Raw genomic sequence first — 7,567 nt, forward strand, 5'->3', positions numbered from 1 at the left:
GAGATCACATTGTAGGATTTTTAAAGAATTTATTTGTAAATTATGGTGGAAAATAAGTATTTGGTCACCCACAAACAAGCAAGATTTCTGGCTCTCACAGACCTGTAACTTCTTCTTTAAGAAGCTCTTCTGTCCTCCACTCGTTACCTGTATTAATGGCACCTGTTTGACCTCGTTATCTGTATAAAATACACCTGTCCACAGCCTCAAACAGTCAGACTCCAAACTCAACCATGGCCAAGACCAAAGAGCTGTCGAAGGACACCAGGAAGAAAATTGTAGACCTGCACCAGGCTGGGAAGAGTGAATCTACAATAGGCAAGCAGGTTGGTGTGAATAAATCAACTGTGGGAGCAATTGTAAGAAAATGGAAGACATACAAGACCATTGATAATCTCCCTTGGGGTCAAGATCTCATCCCGTGGGGTCAAAATGATCATGAGAACGGTGAGCAAAAATCCCAGAACTACACGGAGGGACCTGATGAATGACCTGCAGAGAGCTGGGACCAAAGTAACAAAGGCTACCATCAGTAACACACTACACCGAGAGGGACTCCAATCCTGCAGTGCCAGGCTTGTCCCCCTGCTCAAGCCAGTACATGTCCAGGCCCGTCTGAAGTTTGCCAGAGAGCTTATGGATGATCCAGAAGAGGATTGGGAGAATATCATGTGGTCAGATGAAACCAAAATGGAACTTTTTGGTAAAAATTCAACTCGTCGTATTTGGAGGAAGAAGAAGAACCCAAGAACACCATACCTACTGTGAAGCATGGGGGTGGAAACATCATGCTTTGGGGCTGTTTTTCTGCAAAGGGGACAGGACGACTGATCCGTGTTAAGGGAAGAATGAACGGGGCCATGTATCATGAGATTTTAAGCCAAAACCTATTTCCATCAGTGAGAGCATTGAAGATGGAACGTGGCTGGGTCTTCCAGCATGACAATGATCCCAAACACACCGCTCGGGCAACAAAGGAGTGGCTCCGTAAAAAGCATTTCAAGGTCCTGGAGTGGCCTAGCCAGTCTCCAGACCTCAACCCCATAGAAAATTTGTGGAGTCCGTGTTGCCCAGCGACAGCCCCAAAACATCACTGCTCTAGAGGAGATCTGCATGGAGGAATGGGCCAAAATACCAGCTACAGTGTGTGCAAACCTGGTGAAGACTTACAGGAAACGTTTGACCTCTGTCATTGCCAACAAAGGTTATGTTACAAAGTATTGAGTTGAACTTTTGTTATTGACCAAATACTTATTTTCCACCATAATTTACAAATAAATTCTTTAAAAATCCTACAATGTGTTTTCCTGGATGTTTTTTTTCTCATTTTGTCTCTCATAGTTGAAGTGTAGCTATGATGAAAATTACAGACCTCTCTCATCTTTCTAAGCAGGAGAACCTGCACAATCAGTGGCTGACTAAATACTTTTTGGCCCCACTGTATTTATATAGGTTTTTTGTGTGTTCTCTAATCCCAGCTCCCTAACCATTAACTTAGTTTCGAGCTATCTCACCATTAAAATTCAACTAAGTTTAGGCATAGGCTCACATTTCTCACGCAGATACAGACTATATAAGCCTGCTTATATACCTAATAAATTGGAAGACTTATTATAAGTGTTTTCTCATATTCAGTAAACGACACTGGAGTAGAAGATCTGAGCAGCAAGATTTTCTTCAAAAGAACTTGATGTTCTAACAGGGTCTGAAACAACTACCCGGATATTTAAATGGCTTAATCTAAGCTACAATCCCTGTGTAGCAGTAAGATGCTGCTGTGGAATTACAGCTTTGATGTATTAAGTTCTCTTGTGCTGTCCTATAGCCGTTGATCTTTCAGTCAGGTGAAGTTTACAAAAGAAAAAACTTGTGATTGGGTCTTTAATGGCCAAGTGTATGTTTCAAGAAGCATTTTGTCTGTGACATTAAAAACAAAGCACGAATAAGACACACTCTGTGAATGAGCTGTGAGATTTGGTTTACGAGAGCGACGCCTTAGCCCATGGCCATGGCAGCACAGCAAAGAAAGGTCACACACTGAAAAATGTCCCTGTGCAAAAGTAACAACTGGATGCAGGGGATTGAACCCTGGACCCCATACATGCAAAGCATGCGCTCTACCACTGAGCTACATACCCTTTAGTAACGCTGCAGGATTGCTGTGGCTCGATAGCGCTATTGTAGAGAATAAGACCGACAGGCAAGACATGGGCCGTAATTAAAAAGCTAGGAGCTTGAACCAAGGACCTTATACATGCGAAGCACACGCTCTACCACTGAGCTACATCCCCTACTTGTGCTTCTAGGGTAAACCTCCAACAGGTACGAGAGTCTTTGCAAAAAGAGAAGCAGAAAGAGGAGCAAGAATCTCTAACCTCTATCAAGTGAGGGATTGCAGATTTAACAGCACACTTGCAAAGTCTTCTGTGGTAGCGGTTAAGAACTGGCTCTCTCAACCGTTTGGCTACAAAAGACATTAAACACTCGGTTAACAAGCTCCATGTCATGCAAGCCAATAGAAAGTCCAATTCAAAATTCGTCTAACTCCTGTACCTTTGCTCAGTCAGCTGGGTGAAGTTTAAAACAGGCTTGTGATTGAGTCTGACTAAGTACCTGGATATTTCAAGGGATTGTAACACTCTGGAGCTCATACAGGCATGGCATGTGCTGGTGGGAAGCACAGCATTAATGTGGTAAATAAGACCTGCAAGGGAAAATAGGAAATGAGTTGTATTTCTTAAATTAGCCTAGGGGGAATGTGAACTAGAGCATATTGGTCATGTTTTAAAACGAGAGCATGCATGTTAAAGGCACGAACAGCATGAATCCGTGATCTTCGGTTTACGAGACCGACGCCTCACCACTTGGCCATCACTCCTCTCCAGGTAGCTGGCAGAAAGTTGAAAAAATGTTCTTGTGCAGAAGTAACCACTGGAAGCTGAGCACCTTCTTAAAGTTCAAGAGTAACAAGCAGAACACCAGCTTGATAGTGACCGTTCTTAAATCCATCGGCTTTAGAAGCACACTTGAAGCTTTTTTCTAGCAGAGTGAAACAACAAGCTACAGGAGATGCAGGGGATTGAACCCTTGGCCTTATACATGCAGAGCATGCGCTCTACCACTGAGCTACATCCCCCGGAACTTGTGCCAATGCAGGTACAGGACTCTTTGCAAAAACAAAAAGAGACCCATGACCAGGTATCTTTAGCCTCTAGCAGGCAGGGGATTGAAAATTTAAAGGCACACTTGCAGAGTAATCTGTAGCTGTTAAGAATTGGCTCTGCAAGCCAGTTGGCTCCAAAACACATTAAACACTCAGTTAACAAGCTGCACCGTGTCAATAAAGCAAATAGAAAGGCTGGCCAAAAATACCCAAACCCCTGGCCCTTTTGCCCAAGTAGTTAGGTAAAGATTAAAACTGATTTGTGAATGGGTCTGGAACAACTGAAAAATGTCCCTGTGCACGAGTAAGCACTGGAACGTGTGCTTGAAAGTGCTAATTCTTAAAGCTATCGGGTGTGAAAGCAAACTTGAAGTTTGTTTCAAGTGTGTGAAACAACAAGCTACAGGAGATGCAGGAAATTGAACCCTGGACCTCATACATGCAAAGCATGCTCTCTACCACTGAGCTACATCCCCTTTTCTGATATGACAGGATTGCTGTGGCTCTATAGCTCTATTGTAGAGAATAAGACCGACAGGCAAGACATGGTCCCTAATTAAAAGCTTCTGAATGGAGATGCTGGGGATTGAACCCAGGACCTCATACATGCAAAGCATGCGCTCTACCACTGAGCTACATCCCCGATTTGTGATTTTCAGGGTAAACCTTCAGTGGTGTATAAAGTACCTGAAGGCCATACTTGAGTAAAAGAACAAGTATCTTACCAGAAATTTACTTAGATAGAAGTAAAAGTCACCTTTTAAAATATTACTTGAGTAAAAGTCTAAAAGTATCTGATGTTTAATGTACTTAAGTATTAAAAGTAATTTGATATTAAATGTACTTAAGTATTAAAAGTAGAAGTAAAAGTAAATGCTGTTAGTATAAACTGAAGCGGTCATTTAGAAAAATATAAGATTGTTCTTTTAAGCCTGTAAACCACCTTAACAAGCTTTTTTCTTCCTTCCATCTAAACATGATCTGTGCCAATTTGTGATTATAATCAGCTGTTCACATCACCTATTTGAAATCCCGTCATTATCTAGTTGTTTTTTAACCTCATTACGAGGACTAATTTGCCCGTTCCAACTTTTTTTAGAATGTGTTGTAGCTTAAAATGCATGTATGTGTATGTTAAGAATGAAGTTGACCAGACAAAACATGAAATATTTTGGGTTCATAAAAGATGGAATAAGAGTCGATGTAAATGTAAAAAACACTGCATCTATTTAATTTGCATTTTCTATACTGTTCCATTTTTTTAATTTGGGTAGTACATTCAAGTTATAGATACTGTATATATCCCAATAACCAAAAACAACTGAATTTTGGCAGAATTAATTTAAAAGCAAAACTCAAGCAAGTTTAACTAAACGTGTGGCACTTTTAACCCTTTAATGATCTGCTCAACCATTAGTATAATCTAAATAGCTGGGTAAAATAAGCTGTATTTCAATAATCTTTTTTGGGCTGTATCTACTCCCTGATTGGCGTGTGTTAAACGTAAAAAACATTGGTATTCTTACTTTAAGAAAACACCATTTCTAACTTATGTGTCAACCTGAAGCAGCAGCTGAAAAATCATCCATAAAATTTTGAAAGTTGAGTTCTTGTTGAGACCATTAAAGGGTTAAAGACGTGCTGCATGTTCCTCAGCACCATGAATGTTTCCTCTGTCAGTGTAATACAGAAGTTATCTGAGGAAATATTTGTCTGTAGGTGAGTTTTTAAAAATGATGGGACATCATGTCTGCACTGAATTAATTACAAACTAATGTAGTGAAACGTTTTATTTGTGGTTCGAATGTAATCGGTAGCTAGATATCTGAACAATGTTAATGCTAATAATAATAATAATAATAATAAAAACAATGGTGCTGTGGCTTTACTTTGTTAATCATTCCTAACTTACATCAGTGTGTTAGACAGGGAGATTCTGAAATGGCGATTATTTCGTATCTTTGAGTGAACGATGCGCTTTTACAAAACGTTTGCATCTGCGCATTAATGTGTTTAACCGCTGATGTAATTTACAAGCGCAGATTCGCCAAACCTGCTGCAGTCTGTCACACATCTCACATTGTTTAGTTAAAAAAATTCTTGTAGTTTTATTTTGTAGTAACGAGTAACGAATTCGCATACAGCAAATGTATCGGACTAAAAGTACACAATTTCTTTAGGAAAGGTAGTGGAGTAAAAGTGAAAGTTGCCGAATTTTTTTATACTCCAGTAAAGTACAGATACTCCAAAAACTACTTAAGTACTGCAACGAAGTATTATTACTTCGTTACTATACACCACTGTAAACCTCCAACAGGTACGAGAGTCTTTGCAAAAAGAGAAGCAAAACCAGGAGCAGGAATCTCTAGCCTCTGTCAAGTGAGGGATTGCAGATTTAACAGCACACTTGCATAGTCTTCTGTGGTAGCGGTTAAGAACTGGCTCTCTGAACCGGTTGGCTCCAAAAGACATTAAACACTCGGTTAACAAGCTCCATCATGTCATGCAAGCCAATAGAAAGTCCAATCCAAAACTCATCTAACTCCTGTACCTTTGCTCAGTCAGCTGGGTGAAATTTAAAACAAGCTTGTGATTGAGTCTGACTAAGTACCTGGATATTTCAAGGGATTGTGACACTCTGGAGCTCATACAGGCACGACATGCAGTACCTCTAAGCTGCCATCCCTATGTAGAGGAAATGTGCTGGTGTGGAAGCACAGCATTAATGTGGTAAATAAGACCTGCAAGGGAAAATAGGAAAAGAGTTGTGTTTCTCAAATTAGCTTAGGGGGAATGTGAACTAGAGCATATTGGTCATGTTTTAAAATGAGAACATGCACGTTAAAAGCACGAACGGGAACTGAACCCGTGATCTTCGGTTTATGAGACCGACGCCTTACCACTTGGCCATCGCACCTCTCCAGGTAGCTGGCAAAAAGTTAAAAAAAAAGTTCTTGTGCAAAAATAACAACTGGAAGCTGAGCACATTCTTAAAGTTCAAGAGTAACAAGCAGAACGCCAGCTTGATAGTGACCGTTCTTAAAGCCATAGCCTTTAGAAGCACACAAAGCTGAGTGAAACAACAAGCTACTGGAGATGCAGGGGATTGAACCCTGGACCTCATACATGCAAAGCATGCACTCTACCACTGAGCTACATCCCCTTTTGTAACAAGGCAAAATTGCTGTGGCTCTATAGCTCTATTGTAGAGAATAAGATCTCCAGGCAAGACATGGTCCCTAATTAAAAGCTTCTGAATGGAGATGCTGGGGATTGAACCCAGGACCTCATACATGCAAAGCATGCGCTCTACCACTGAGCTACATCCACGACTTGTGCTTCCAAGGGTAAACCTCCCGTGGTGTATAAAGTACCTGAAGGCCATACTTGAGTAAAAGAACAAGTATCTTACCAGAAATTTACTTAGATAGAATTAAAAGTCACCTTTTAAAATATGGGTAGTACATTCAAGTTATACTGTAGATACTATATACATAATACATAATAACCTAAAACAATTGAATTTTGGCAGAATTAATTTAAAAGCAAAACTCAAGCAAGTTTAACTAAACGTGTAGCACTTTTAACCCTTTAATGATCTGCTCAACCATTAGTATAATCTAAATAGCTGGGTAAAATAAGCTGTATTTAAATAATCTTTTTTGGGCTGTATCTACTCCCTGATTGGCGTGTGTTAAACGTAAAAAACATTGGTATTCTTACTTTAAGAAAACACCATTTCTAACTTATGTGTCAACCTGAAGCAGCAGCTGAAAGATCATCCATAAAATGTTGAAAGTTGAGTTCTTGTTGAGATCATTAAAGGGTTAAAGACGTGCATGTTCCTCAGCACCATGAATGTTTCCTCTGTCAGTGTGTAATGATGTAAGGTACCCTGACACATTACCAACATGAACTGTAGTGTAAACACTCACCTGTTGTATTCTGGCACTGCTCACACTCACCAGTGGGGTCCTAAAAGAGTACTATTGGAAAACTCCTTAGCTTTACTTACCTGGGTGAGTCCATCCTCTGTAGAAGGGGAGGGGTGAAGAACCTGTAAAAGAGAAGAAATGTTAGATAAGCATATGCTGTAAATATTGGAAATGTTGTTACTGAATGGGTTTGAGTATTGTTTGTAACTCATAACATTTTGCCATATTTGATGCTCTGTGAACTAGATATTTATTTTGTTATATATTTTGTCTTTACCTGTATGAGGTATGGTATGATCCAGGGGAGGAGCTACCTGTTTAAATACAGCTCTGGAAAAGGGGTAAGGGGTTCTTTTTTCTGGAGAAGGGCTAAAAGCTATGCTAGGCCTGTGACTTGTAAACATCAATGAATGTGACTTGTAAACATCAATGAATGTGACTTAAGTGACTTTGCAGTCACAAGTCTGTT

General features: G+C 40.0%; 7 non-coding genes across 7 annotated transcripts; all 7 read right to left on the reverse strand.

Moving 5' to 3' along the window:
- Positions 1–2,068: 2,068 nt before the first annotated feature.
- Positions 2,069–2,138, reverse strand: trnaa-ugc (transfer RNA alanine (anticodon UGC)). The gene has a single exon. It is a non-coding gene; the product is annotated as a tRNA-Ala (tRNA).
- A 926-nt stretch (positions 2,139–3,064) lies between these two features.
- On the reverse strand, positions 3,065–3,136 carry trnaa-ugc (transfer RNA alanine (anticodon UGC)). The gene has a single exon. It is a non-coding gene; the product is annotated as a tRNA-Ala (tRNA).
- Positions 3,137–3,567: 431 nt separating this feature from the next.
- Positions 3,568–3,639, reverse strand: trnaa-ugc (transfer RNA alanine (anticodon UGC)). Its single transcript has one exon. It is a non-coding gene; the product is annotated as a tRNA-Ala (tRNA).
- A 95-nt stretch (positions 3,640–3,734) lies between these two features.
- On the reverse strand, positions 3,735–3,806 carry trnaa-ugc (transfer RNA alanine (anticodon UGC)). Its single transcript has one exon. It is a non-coding gene; the product is annotated as a tRNA-Ala (tRNA).
- A 2,202-nt stretch (positions 3,807–6,008) lies between these two features.
- Positions 6,009–6,080, reverse strand: trnam-cau (transfer RNA methionine (anticodon CAU)). The gene has a single exon. It is a non-coding gene; the product is annotated as a tRNA-Met (tRNA).
- A 174-nt stretch (positions 6,081–6,254) lies between these two features.
- trnaa-ugc (transfer RNA alanine (anticodon UGC)) lies at positions 6,255–6,326 on the reverse strand. The gene has a single exon. It is a non-coding gene; the product is annotated as a tRNA-Ala (tRNA).
- Positions 6,327–6,421: 95 nt separating this feature from the next.
- Positions 6,422–6,493, reverse strand: trnaa-ugc (transfer RNA alanine (anticodon UGC)). Its single transcript has one exon. It is a non-coding gene; the product is annotated as a tRNA-Ala (tRNA).
- Between the last annotated feature and the right edge of the window lie 1,074 nt (positions 6,494–7,567).

The sequence above is a fragment of the Trichomycterus rosablanca genome, chromosome 14 (assembly GCF_030014385.1).
Source record: "Trichomycterus rosablanca isolate fTriRos1 chromosome 14, fTriRos1.hap1, whole genome shotgun sequence".
Classification (NCBI taxonomy): Eukaryota; Metazoa; Chordata; class Actinopteri; order Siluriformes; family Trichomycteridae; genus Trichomycterus; species Trichomycterus rosablanca.